This window comes from Orycteropus afer, unplaced genomic scaffold (assembly GCF_000298275.1).
Source record: "Orycteropus afer afer isolate SDZICR_OR568_19922 unplaced genomic scaffold, OryAfe1.0 scaffold00348, whole genome shotgun sequence".
NCBI classification, from domain to species: Eukaryota; Metazoa; Chordata; class Mammalia; order Tubulidentata; family Orycteropodidae; genus Orycteropus; species Orycteropus afer.
The window spans coordinates 2,032,366-2,046,689 of NW_006921935.1; the positions used below are offsets into that span (position 1 = coordinate 2,032,366).

Below are 14,324 nucleotides of genomic sequence, written 5' to 3' on the forward strand. Positions count from 1 at the left end.
TAAAAAAAAAAAAAAAAAAGAAAAACTCAGTTAAGAGTGTGGTCACATATTAGAATTTCTTCTCACATACATAGCTGTGTATTGATTGCTATCTTTTTTTATTGTTTATATTTGTTGTTTAATTTTTTTAGTCTAACTATGATTACACTAAGAATATAAAAATTACTGCAAATATATATTTTGAAGTAGCATATAAATAACATATATTCAATAGATATTATTTTTAGAAATGGAATTGTTTGGAAAATGCATGTTATTGACATTTTCAGGACCTATAGAATCTTTTTTTTTTTTAATTCGTATATTTTTGATTTATGGAAAAGAATAAAAGTACTATACTTAAAGGAAGACAGTGTGTGTATATTTTACTATTATTTTAATAATATTATTTTAATAATATTTTACTATTATTATTAATAATATCTTAAACCCACCAACACCAAAGCCACTGCCCTTCCAACTCATAGTGGCCCCTTATGACAGAGTGGAACTGCCCCCTAGGGTTTAACCTAGGCAGTAACCTTTACAGGAGCAGATCACCTAGTCTTTCTGCCATAGTAGGCTTAAACCTTGGACTTTCAGTTGGATGAGATAGCTGGATGGTGCAAGCAGTAATTAATTATACCTGAAATTTAATTAATGCCATTTAAATGCATAAAATAATGAATGAATGATGGAACTAGAAATAAATAAATAAGCAAATAAATTTAATTAAATGGAGTCACCTATTCAGAGCCATAATTCTTATCTAACTACATGTCTCACTTTCTAGCACCCTCATTCATTCTTTCTCTTCTCTTTCCTTGAGGCTTTCACCTTGCACCTCCCCACCCCACTCCACTCCTTGCTTCTCCTCCTCTTCTTTTTCCGACACTCCCCTCCTCTGCCTCTGCTATTTCTTTTTTTCTCTGCTATTTTTACTAGAATGAACATATTGTGAAGTCCTTAAAGACCAGGATTCAACTTTACTTTTTTGTAACTCCTGTGATATGCAAGTGCTTAGTGGATGAATGATATTTGAACTGAACTGTTAGCTACTGAAATCAAATGTATTTGTCTATTTTACCTGCATCGTATGCTTCTTATTGAAAGCAAAAACAGATTATACCACAGAAATTATCAATAAAATTAAATGATAATCCTTGAAATTCTGAAGTATCTTAGTTTTAGAATATTTGCAATAGCAGCTAATGGTCATATATGTGTTTAATACATGCCAGACAATCTTATAGTTTAACATATTAATCAACTTAATCTACATTACAAACTAAGAAGTATACACTATTGTTTTCCTATCTTCAAATGAAGAAACTAAAGCTCAATGTGTTTATATGACTTTTCCAAGGTCATACAGTTAGGCAGTGACTGAATCAGGACTTGAACTTGATACTCTGGTTCAAAGTCAATGATTTACCTAAAATAATTTTGGATGATGATCCTAAATACTTAGCCATTTAACACCGCTTCTATCCATCTATCTAGGCAATTAAACAATTTACCCTGACTCTAAACCCAATCAAGTTAGCATATCAATAGGGGGAAACCTTTCTTTAGGTACTGAAATCTGGGAAGGGTGCCAGTACAAGGAATCAGCACAAAAGACACATCCCAGCAAGCTGAGGGAAAACACACAGAGCCACCAAAGAACCCCTCTTGTTGAGAAAATCACAGCAGCTTCACAGAAAATACGCAGTGGACAACATGTCCAAGTACCACTGACAACCCTTAATAATAGGAATCTGAGTGTTGGAAACACAGGCCAAGTGTGAACAAAAGGAGATTCCTTTTGTTTCCATAGATCAAAAATATTCAAATATTTAGGTTGTAAGGAAAAGCACAAACCTAGCTGTTTCCCACCCAAACCTTGGTCAACAACATAAAATATAGGCCAGGCTCAGGCAAAAGCTGATTCTTACAAGGAAGGGTTAAATGCAGAGTGCTGGCCTCAGGACCCTAATCTTACCAAAATCAAAGGAAAATAAAACAAAAAACCCTGCAGATTAATGAAGTATTCCTGCCGGGAAGATTCAGATGCTTGATCATCACTGGACAGTTTAAAAAAAAAAAAAATGTACATCAAACTGTGACCTCATTTAATATCAAAGAGGATAATTCTAACAACAACCAGATAGAACATAATCTGAAACTGAACATATATTTTTTGGGGAAAATTCAATTTTCTCATCCAAGTTGAACAAATAGAAAAATAAATAAGTTACATAAGTGAAGGATACTCCCGGAACAACAGCAAACTGAAGGTAAGCTATTTTGCAACTTAACATGTGTTATCAAATTTTGAGTGCAGCAATCAAAACTTTAATAAAACTATCAGAAGTCCACACTTCTCTGTGCTCCAGAAAACATGTGATTTCTCAATTGTTATAGCTCTATCTGTTCTCCTTTGAAAGTACGTTTCCACAGAGAAGAACATTAAATATTGAGGCTTTTTTCTGTGTATTGTGGGTTTGTGTTTGGCTAAAAATTGGCATATTGATTTAATTTATGAGAAAGCTCCTTAAATTATTATTTTTATGATTCCTCTGTGGCCATTTCTGAGTAAACCAGCTACTGTAAATACAGTATCTTACTATGTTACATATTTCATCATCAGGATGGTCATAGCAAGTGTTTTGCATGGACCACATGAACAAGATCCCTTAGTTCATTTTTCTCTTTTCCTTGGGAATGCCATCAAAATAACCTGAGATGCTTTTGTTTTAGATTTAGACATATCCCAATGCTCTTTGGAAATCAAAGCCATTCTCAATAACAGTGTTTTAAACAATATTTCTACTTCCTGCTTGTCTTAGATGATTGCATTTTGTTATAACCAGTTCCAGGGATTTCATATAACATTTCTTGCTATTTATTCTTATTTTAATATATCAAATATTAGAGAATAAGATTAAATCATCATAATAATTCTGACTTCTAAATGATTTGTACAAAGGAATTCAAAACCTTTATAAAAATTGGAAATTATGAAGCATCATCTTCATCAATGTAAACTGTGTAATAGAACAATATGACTATTTAAAATCACTATTTTGGGAGTAGTATGAATTCTCTTGTGTGTGTTAAAATTTTGGAGTTTTTTAAAATAAAATGTATTATTTTTATTTTTAAAGTAAACCCTTTATTGAAGTATAACAAAAGAAGAATACAAATTTTAGGTGTACTGCTCAATGCAATTCAACAAAATTAACACAGTTGTGTAATCAATACCTAAATCAAGAAATAGAACATTACTAATATCATCAACTTGTGCCTTTTGTATCATTCCAATAATCATACCCCATCCTGAATTCAAACACCTTAGATCAATTTTGATTTTATTTTAGCTTTATGTAAATGAAATCAAAGGAGCTCTGGTGGTATAATTGTTAGGCATTTGTCTGCTAAACAAAAGGTCAGTAGTTCAAACCCCCCAGCTGCTCCATGGAAGGAAAATGGGGAAGTCTACTTCTTTAAAGATTTATATCCAATAGAGATCACTGTAAGTTGGAATCTACCCATGGCAGTTAGTTTGGTTTGGGTTTAAATGAAATCATAAAGCATGTACTCCTTATGTCTTGCTTATTGTTCTCAACATTAATTCTGTGAGAGTCTCACATGTTAGTTTCTGTGGTTTTGTTTTTATTCACATATTTTTCATTACCTTATAATATGTTGTTAGGTGCCCTCAAGTCAAATCCAACTCACAGAGATTCCATGTGACAGAGTAGAATTGGCTCATAAGTGTTGAAGGCCCAATTACTTCCCAGCCTTTTGCTGGGAAACTGCAGATATATAACAAGCTAATAGCTATGATTAAAGCAGACATTAATCACAAAGATTAATTTTCTGTTTTTCTTCCCCTTCCCTTACCTCTACATGAATAGAATAGTTGACCCTTTCATGGACAATAATTCTTTTAAGATTGTTTTTCATAGAGGCCGACATACTGGTGAAATTTTCTACCTTTTATCTCTTTTAACATATTTATTGAAACTATTTTAAAGTCTTCATTAGCTAATTGATTTTACTGTGTTTTTCTATTCATTTTGGTCATATGGGTCCACTTTTTGAAAAGACTAGTAATGTTGTTTTAAATGACAGATGTTACATTTTAAAAAGTCACCGAATTACGTTAACTTCATTGAGGTGTTATTTAGCCTCCCTTCTGCTAAGTAGAGTGGAAACAGATTGCCTTATCTCAAACAATGCATTGTGTTTGAACCCATCACTTACCCAACGGTACTTAGTCCCTGCTGGATTGAAGACCCAGGAAAGTTCCTTCTACGTCTAATTTTGCACTTGATCATCCAAAACTTTTAAACTGAGTCTGGTGTCGACCATGGCCCTTTACACTATCTAAAATTTTCTCACTGAATTGAGAAGAGTCTGTCTGATTTTTTAGAACTCAAACTAGAGTTTTAAGTTCCTGCTCTGTAAAACCCAAGATTGGCAAATTTTCCAAAGAAAAATTTGTGTGTGTGCTTGAACCGGTTTCTACCAAAAGATCTCTCACCTTCCAATAGTTCTTGGCCAATTCAACAACCCATTTCTCAGACACTTGTTTATCTTCAGCATTAGCAAAGTCCTCCAGAAATAAATTGGTTGTAGATGTCAATTTACCTCTCTGAAGTTCTTTCATCTCTAGAGACTTAGCCCCTCCAAATCTCATTGCTAATACAGCTCTGTTATACCTTCAAACAATTGATATATCAATTTTTTCTTCGTTTTCTAATTTTGATTGGAAGGCTTATCAGTTGCAAACTATCTTATTTAGAAGCAGACCCTTTAAACTTTAATCACAATTTTTGCTATTGTTATTATTAGATTTTAAATATAGTGTAGTTCCATGGAAGAAAAAACCTGGAGATCAGCTCCCATGAAAATTACAGCCTAAGGAACCCTATGGTCCTACCCTGTCCAATAGGGTCTCTAGGAGTGAGAACTGACTCAATGACACACAACAATATATGTGTGTGAATTTATATGTATTTATATGGACAAATAGGTAGATATGATTTAAAATGTCTTAGTCTAACATTTAAACCGAATATTTGGGGTTTTTGTTGTTGCTAGAGCTACCAAGACAGTTTGAACTCTTGGCAACCCCAGATGTGCAAAGTAGAACTGCTCCTTAGTGTTTTCAAGGCTCTAACCTTGTAAAAGTAGATAGTCAGGCCTGCCTTCCTACATACCTCAGGGTAGATACAAACTGCCAACTTTTTATTTAGTAGTTTAGCACTTAACCTTTTCCACCACCCAGGGATCCTTTTGGGCTTTAAAATCTCATGAAACGTACATACGGGTACTTTCAGAGACTCCAGTTAGAAATCCTCCATAAGCTAGTTTGAAATAGCCTATAATCTACACTTAATGAACAACTATTACACGGTATGCACTCATCTAGATTCTGCTTGATTTTTGCAGGAGAATAATGGGATTTCTATTTTATTCTTTTCTAGACTTTCAAAGTCTAGTTACACAATTTTTTCTTTCTGGGAACAGATCCAAAGTTGTGTGGGGGGATGAAGAAAAGCAAGATTAGTTTATTTATCCAAGATAAAGGACAAAAGGGAAGAGAAATATATGTATATAAATTAAATTTAATTCATAAAGAAGAATTGACATAGGAGTGCATATATGTGGCAATAAGACAGAGGGAGAAAAAACAGATAAACCTATAAAGTGAGAAAAGAGATTTATCTTAAATATAAAAGGAAAAAGAAATCAGCCTTGTTCAAATTAGTCATTTCTTCTGTGCTATTGAATAAATTTTATATCTCTGAAGTTATAAGGATTTGTTTTCACATTGACTTGAAACTGACAAATTTACGTTTTATTATGTTTTTTTCATTCTACATATTGTATATAAAACTTAATTTATCCTTTGCTTAAAATTTCTTGTATCTTTTAGATTTTCTGATACAGTTCTCTACCTTTCCTTTTTTTTTTTCCTCCCCTGAAGTGTAGTAATTCTCAAATTTCACGTGCTATTTATCTCTTCTGTTTGATCATTAATAAAGATGTTATTGAATAGTGTCTATGAATTATTTTGGGTTACAGGGCAAATTTTAAAAGTCTGTCCTACTTTATCTTATAAATTGCAATCTATACAATTCTCACAATGTGTTCGGCTTCCCACTAAGTCAACATTTGATTTTATTAGTTTCTCTTAAATGAATACCGCCTACACATTTGCAGCAAGCTTTAGGCTGTAAGAGTTAGAAATAAAATCTCTTGTTCTTCCTAATCAAAATGCTCTTAGGGAAATGTTTAACATACTGCATTAGCTTTACAGTCCATCAGTTACTTCTCGTTCCTTTTCAAAGTAAATGTCAAAAAGTAAATTTAACCTAAAGTCATATATTTGAAAGAAGGTTTGCTCAGCATTTACTGTTTTTATTTAATTGACCTAAACCAAAAACCAACCTCACTGTCAAATCAATTCCGACTCATAGTGACCCCCACTGGGTTTCTGAAGCAGTAAATCTTTGCTGAAGTAGATTGCCCCCATCTTCCTTCCATGGAGCACCTGGTGGATTTGAACCATCAACCTTATAGTTAGCAGTCAAATGTTTTAGGTACTGTGGAACTGCCACCAGAGCTCCTTTTTAATTGACCAGCATTTTAAAATTCTTAACATATATTGCTACAGATGTAATGTACTTAAACTGAAGTCAAAACACAAATATTTATATTCTGAATTTTCACATCATAAATACAGCTATTTAAAATATGCTTGAATTTAGTATACTTATTTTTTTCCATTGACCTATTATAATGTAACTATTTACTACTAGAAATAAGAATGGAAAAGAAAGTCACATAACATTTTACAGCCATATTACCCATATTTACACATCAGAATAATGACTAGAGTCATGTGTCACTTAACATCCATGACACTTTCTGTCTGAAATACATTATGTGATTTGTATAAACACTATATTGTATACAGGCAGTGCCTGAATTATAAATGCATTCTATTTCTAAACTTGTCTTTAAATTGAATTTGTACATGAGTCAAAAGAGTTGGGTAGAGTTCATATCTAATGTCAAATGTTTCTCTTAGTATGTAGTGTAAATTTCTATATAAAAAAAAAATTAAAGAAACACAGATACACTAAAAAATCTTTAACATAATAATGCAGTAATAATAGTAATAATAATAATGTTTGATGTGCATAGCAAAGTAGTGTCAGTTTATTGTTACTAACCATGGTATCCACCTGAATTTTTAATATAATAATAGGCTTTATGGCAGTTGTGACCATGGATGTACATTCAGTCTGACATAGCCCAAATGGATGTTATGCAGTACATGGCTGTATTTGATTTTACCAATACTTTTATAATAAGATAATTTTTTTAAAGTAATGATTATAATATTTCAAAGTCAGTAGTCTCAAAATGTATTTTGTTTAGAGATACCAGAAAATACATGAGATAATTAGAAGGAAATTTATTGATCTTACAAATCCCAATGCTAGTGTAACACTCATATATGTTTGAAATTATTTGCAATCAATTTCAGAGTTCTTATTACTTGAATTTCCAGTTATTTCTAATTTTGTGGCATATCCTACAAGGCAAGAGGCTGGGAATACTTGTGTATTATCATTTATTTTTTTTTTTTTTTTTCGCCTTCTAAGAGAAAATCTCACTGTGTTCTAAAATCCTCTAAGTAACCCTAAACCTTGTATTTTCACTGGTACATCAATTCTGCCTGAATTTTGAGTTCCAGAATCTGTTTTAAAAACTACTTTCTTTATATAACTGTTCATTTTTTACTACTGTAACAATGATTTATTTTATATAGTTAATGTTGCATTATAAATAATTAGAATGAATCTAGTATCTGCTTAATGAAGTTTTTCTACCCAGAAATAGCAAGGACATATTCATATATGATATTTAGCAACCATTTTTAACAAATAATTTCATTTTCTCCCTGAAGCAAAACAAAAGTTTCAGAAATATTAAGACTCCAAATGAAATTCTCCAGATTGTTTTACACTAGTCCACAGGCTCCTGTGGATCCAGGTGCATGCACAGGCTGGGAAACAACTGTGTGGGGAGGAACAGTGCTATGCAGGCAGCCCTGGACTCCATCCTCTGCCACAAGGCCTCAACAACCACAGCTTTTCCTAGAAGGACAATGCACTCACCTTCAGTGTGACCTTCCAAGCTCTAAGGATGGGGCTTTTTGAGCTGAGCTAACACGTGAAACTGAAGTTGAAGTTCACTGCCAGTGTGTCTCATCCCCACCCGAGGCCTAGCAGCTGTCTCCGAAGAGCAGCCCAAGCAGTCCTGCTGTCTGGGACTTGGTGGAGAGGCACCAGGCTAGCCTAGGCTGCTTCCAGTCCTTCTCCCACCAACAGCCCTTCCGCAGCCACCTCATGAGGTAAGGCAGTGTGATGGAGCGCAGGGCCATCATGCCTCCTGGGGCCTCCCCTCTCGGTGTCCCCTCTACCTGCCCCCAGACAAGGCTGTGCTATCTTTGGACAAGGTTGCCAAGTGCAAGTGCAAGGTCCTCGTGGTGGAGCTAGTCAAGTAGCATCAAGCCAGCTCACCTCTCTCTCACAATCCCAGAAATGGGAAGCTCTGGAGGGGGTCCTCCCTCCCAGGCTGCTGCCTCCCCTGGGCTGCACTGTGAGTGAAGAGGCCCCACACAGCCACCTGTCTGTGTCTGCCAACATGGGACCTGGAAAAAAGCTGTGAAATGTGTGGGTATAGGTCAACGGTATCCACTTCTCTGTTCCTGTGTGTGTGGAGGGGTTTGCTGGCTTTACCCCTAGGCCAGGGTAAAGAGGTCCCTTGCCCTACACCTTTTACAAAGTGTTTTACTCATTCCTCTTGTCTTTCTCACCCCTCATATTTCCCCCCACCCAGCTGCAAGGCTGAGCTTAGACGACTAGGTTTAGAGGCTGGTGATGGTGGAGGGGCCCTGACAGTAACCATCCTGTTCTTGGGGGTTGGGGAGATAGCTAGCTAGGTGACTATTTTTTTTCCTCCTGTTTATTATTTTCCATTTACTGCTTTCATCTGAAATAAGACTATTAAATGCCTGACCAAGGGGTGGGGAGGAACACTATTGGATAGTGTCCTGGTTGCCTAGTGCTGCTCTGACAAGAATATACCATAAACGTAGAAGGCTTGAAGAAACAGGAATTTATTCTCTTACAGTTTGGAGGCTTTAAGTCCAAGTTCAATGCACCAGGCTCTAGGGGCTGGGTGAAAGCCCCTCAACCTTGTGCTTCAGCTCTGCCTCCTGCTCCCAGACCACTGAAGCTAGAAGCTTTTCTTCACTCAGCTGCTGGCTGCTGAGGCTGACAAGCCCAAGGTGGACAGGTAAAGAGGCACAATCTCGATGTTACCAAACCACATGGCAGGCCCTTAATGCAAGTCTATTAAAAATCCCAAGGTCAGTAGCATGAGAGGCTGATGAACAACGACATAGCTACATGCAGGGTTCAACCATGCCATAAGCCAGAGACCGTTCCCCAAGGCTTCTCCTTATATACAGGAAGCAGATCACATCCCTAAAGCAGCTACTCAGCTTCTCACAATAGATTCCACCATGGAGTTGATTACCAGTCTCGTCATGGGGAATAATCTATCCAGCTGCCTAGCCACTCAACCAGGCCCAGCCAAGTTGACACACAAACTAAACTACCACAGATAGTTGTCGTAAGACTAACCCAATTTAATTCCACCATAGGGACAATTCTTAGATTAATTTTCTTACTATCTAGTAAGAATCATTATAAAGCATATACTCTAGTGAACTGTTTTACTGAGGTTACTATAAAAACCTATACAGATGATTAATGATAATAATTGAACAGCATGATGAACATAATTAATGTTACTGAACTGCATATAAAAAACAATTACAGAAATGGCAATTTTTTTTACCATATATTTACCACAGTATAAGAAAGAGAATACAACTATCTAGTCTGTGTATACTACAGAGAGGCACTAGTCATGGATAAGCAAAAAGACTGTATAGCCTACCAACAGATATTATAGATGACTCAAAGGAACCAAATAGAACAAGATATGGAAATGTACAGTCATTCACTCAACCAAGAGTATTAATAAAATAATACTTTTGAAAAATTAAAATATACTAAGCCAGGCGATAGACAGTAAAGGACATAATAGCCATAAATAAAATTAACCTCTGCTCTTAAGATTTCTACAGTCTATTTAAGAAAGGAAAAAATAAGCAAGGTGTTTCAATATGTTATTAAATGCTGTGAACACAGCAAACATGAGGTATTATGCAATTATTTACAAGTCAATTATTCAATCCAGAAATATTTGTACCCTAGTGAATACTGAAATTGCATAAAACCAATCCAAATCAAACTCATTATTGTCGAGTCAATCCCAACTCATAGTGACCCTGTAGGACAGAGAAATACTGCTCCATGGGGTCTCCAAGTCTGTAATCTTTACAGGAACATGTTGCCACATCTTTCTCCCATATAGCAGTTGGTGATCTCAAACCACTGACCTTTCAGTTAGTAGCCAAGTGCTTAGCCACTATGCCACCAGGGCTCCTCTGAAATTACCTATCCAAGGGGACAAAAAAAAAAAAAAAAGTCACTGCTGTTGAGTTAGTTCTGACTCATAGCAACCTCTCCTTGTGTTTCCAAGGCAGTATCTCTACAGAAGTAGATTGCCCAGTCTTCCCTCCAAGGAGTGGCTGGTGAGTTTGAACTGCCAGCCTTCTGATTAGCATCAAATGCATTAGGCACTATGCCACCAGAGCTCCCAAACCACTAGCCACTGCACCATAATTTCTTGAAGGAGCAAGACTCATTTTTCTCACTGTACTGCCATGAGGTAAGAAGACCACCAGTTCTGAAAGCCAACACTCCCAGATGATAGAGTTCTGTGATTAGGATCACCTTGGGAAATTTAAAAACAGAAACAAAGGCAAACAACAAAAACTGAACTGTTAAAATAAGTGTTTATTTGGAAGAACTATATATATATTTTTAAGATCCTTAGGAAGTGAGAAAAATGTGTCTTCTCCTTCCAGAAAGCATATTGCAGTAATTTCCTAAGCAAAGGTAATTTCCTAAGGAAAGAGTTTGAGCAGGAAAACCCAAGTGTTCTAAAGCACAGAAGGAAACAAGAAGGAAGACATACACACACAAAAGATGATAAAAGGATCACTAACCAAGATTGTTCTGCACAAGAATAATCATATCATTGAAGATAGAATTTGTGGTTTCAAAAAGAAATGAGTACAAAGAAAATGGCCACAGATCCATAATTTTGCTCAAAACAACTAATAGCTAAACAGAAAAACCAAACCAAAACCAAGCTTGCTGCCATTGAGTTGATTCCAACTGATAGTGAGTCTACAGAACAGAGTAAAACTGTCCCCTACAGGTTTCAAGGCAATACATATTTACAGAAGCAGACTGTCTTATTCTTCTCCTGCAGAACCAAAGGTAGGTTTGAACCACTGACCTTTTGGTTAGCAGCCAAATGGTTTAACCACTGCACCACCAGAAAAACACTGCACTATAAAGTAGGTGCATTTTCAATGTTGCTTGTCACTTGAAATTCTAGAGGATATTTGATATTGGGCAAGGTATATAATTATAGATATTATCAATTTCTCTATTTACAAAAATATATTAATAATATCTGACTTCCCCATTTTATAAAATATGTGAAAATATAAATAAATAAATGAAAAAAAAAAAAAAAACTAATTGTCATCAAGTCGATTCTGACTCATTGGTTTCCAAGGCTGTAAATCTTTACAGAAGCATAATGCCTCATCTCTCTTCTATGAAGTGGGTGATGATAGGTTTGAACCACTGACCTGGTTAGCAGTCAAATTCCTTAACTGCTAAACAACTAAAGGTCCTTAAATAAATTATGAGAGTTTTGAGAATGCAATGTTGTTGTTGTTGTTAAGTGCTGTTGAGTCAACCCAACTCATAGCAACCCTATATACAACAGAGTAAAATATTGCCCAGTCCTGCACCATCCTCACAATACTTGCGATTCTTGAGCCCATTGTTGCAGCCACTGTGCCATTCCATTTCTTGAGGGTCTTCCCCTTTATCGTTGACTCTCCAATTTACAAGAATGATATCCTTCTGTAAGGATTGTTCCCTTCTAACAACATGACCAAAGTAAGTGAGACAAAGTCTGGTCATTTCCATTTCTAAGAAGTATTCTGGGTGCACTTTTTCCAGCACATATTTGTTGTTCTTCTGGCAGTCTATGGTATTTTCAGTACTTTTTGCCAACACCACAATTCAAAGGCATTAACTCTTCTTCTGTCTTCCTTACTCATTGTCCAGTTTTCACATGCATATGAGGTGATTGAGAAAAATATGGCTTGGTTTAGGCACGCCTTAGTCTTCAAAGTGACATCTTTGCACTTCAACACTTTAAAGAAGTCTTTTGCAGCAGATTTACCCAGTGCAGTATGATTTCTGATTTCTTGACTGATCCTTCCATTGGTTTTGATTGTGGACCCAAGTAAAACAAAATCTTTGACAACTTCAATCTTTTCTCTACTTATCATAATGTTGTTTATTTGTCCAATTGTGAGGATATTTGTTTTATGTTGATGTGTAACCCATGTTGAAGATAGTAATCTTTGATCTTCATCAGGAAGTGCTTCAACTGATGTAATGGCATAGTAAATGCACAATTAACTACATTAATAATTAAGTTCATTAAAACAAAGTCTTACAATCTTTTGAGATACAATACTACACTGCTGTCTTCATCAAAGCACCAACCAAAGTACATAGCAATTGTATTCCAAATGGTTTTCAGTGGGCATGTGTTCTCTGCCTTTTCAGTGAATCTTCCAGAACCAGATAAACGTATCTAGGTATCTTTGTCCAAGAAACCATCAGGTTTCCCTTGGATTACTCAATAATCTACCTCATTTTTCTCTGCCCTTCTGCAATTTAGCCTCAGTAGAAACCTAGAGTTACCCTTTTAAAATATAAGTAAGTCGATGGGTGGATGGGAGCTCTGGTGGCATAGTGCCTAAGACATCTGACTGCTAACCAGATAGATGGGTGGACAGGCTGAACAATCAGGTATGTCTAAGCTGGAGGGAGTGTGCCCATAGCCATGTATAGGGTTAGCAGACAATGTTTCTACATGTGCTTTAAGAATTTCTGGGTGTATAGTAGAGCTGACAAGGGGCAAGTTCATGGCAGCTACTTGGCCACAGCCAGCTACCCTGAGGGAATAGCAGTCATATTTGTGGACTTAGCACTGTGGTCACAGGCGACATCAGGCTGAATTCCCATAACATACTACACAAAAACATTGTTTTACATCTTACTTTGGTGAGTAGTGACTGGGGTCTTAAAGCTTGCAAGCAGCTATGTAGATGCAACCATGGGTCTCTCCTAGTCCAGAACAAAGAAGAGTGAAGAAAGCCAAAGAGGCATGGAAACAGTTAATCCAAGGGACTGGTAGTTATGATCCACTGCCTATATGACCATGAGACTAGAAAAAGTAGATGGTTCCTGGCTACCACTATAAACCACTTGGAGGGGGTTCAGTGCAGGAGATCCTAGATAGAGTGGGAGAATAATGTGGAACAAAACTTAAAAATCATAAAAAAAAAAAAAAAAAAAAGACCAGGTGTGCTGGTCTGATAGAACCTGGTGAGACCCCTGAAACTATGGCCTCTAGCTATCCTTCAGGTCTGGAACTGAACTCAGTCCTATGGCTTCCAGCCAAACAATAGACAGGCTTATGGGGTGAACATTTATATCAGGTAGATACACTCCTTGGAGCAATCAATTGTGGGAGAATTTAAGCTCAGTGTTTTCACAGGGAGACAACTAGGGCAGGGGCAGGAGTACATGGGAGGAAAGGAAACAAAGAAGAGGTAACTACAGGGAGGAAGTGGGAAGAGAGTTTTTATATTGTGAGGAATTACAGTCAATGTCATGAAACAAAATGTGTATGAACCGCTGTATGGAAAATTAATTTGCTCTGTAAACTTTCACCCAAATCACAATAATTTTTTTTTAAGTAAAATAAAATATGAGTAAGATTATATTATTCATCTACGAAAAACATTCTAAAGACTGTCCATTTTACTCTGAAGTCAAAAATGCTTTACAGTGTCTAATCTCATCACTTCTACTCTTCAATCTAACCTTACTGACTTCCTCGAAATTCCTCTACTATACTCTGGTAGCATAGTGCCTAAGGCACTTGACTGCTAACCAGAAGGCTGGTGGTTCAAACCCACCAGCCACTCCTCAGAAGGAAGATGGGGCAACATAGAGAAAGAGAGAAAGAGATCAAGT

The 14,324-nt window shown here is 36.1% G+C and overlaps 2 pseudogenes; both read left to right on the top strand.

The window, feature by feature from the left end:
- The window catches only part of LOC103207054, a 16,545-nt pseudogene extending 7,994 nt beyond the window's left edge, over positions 1–8,551 (top strand).
- Positions 8,552–8,716: 165 nt separating this feature from the next.
- Positions 8,717–14,324, top strand: part of LOC103207055 — a 6,645-nt pseudogene continuing 1,037 nt past the window's right edge.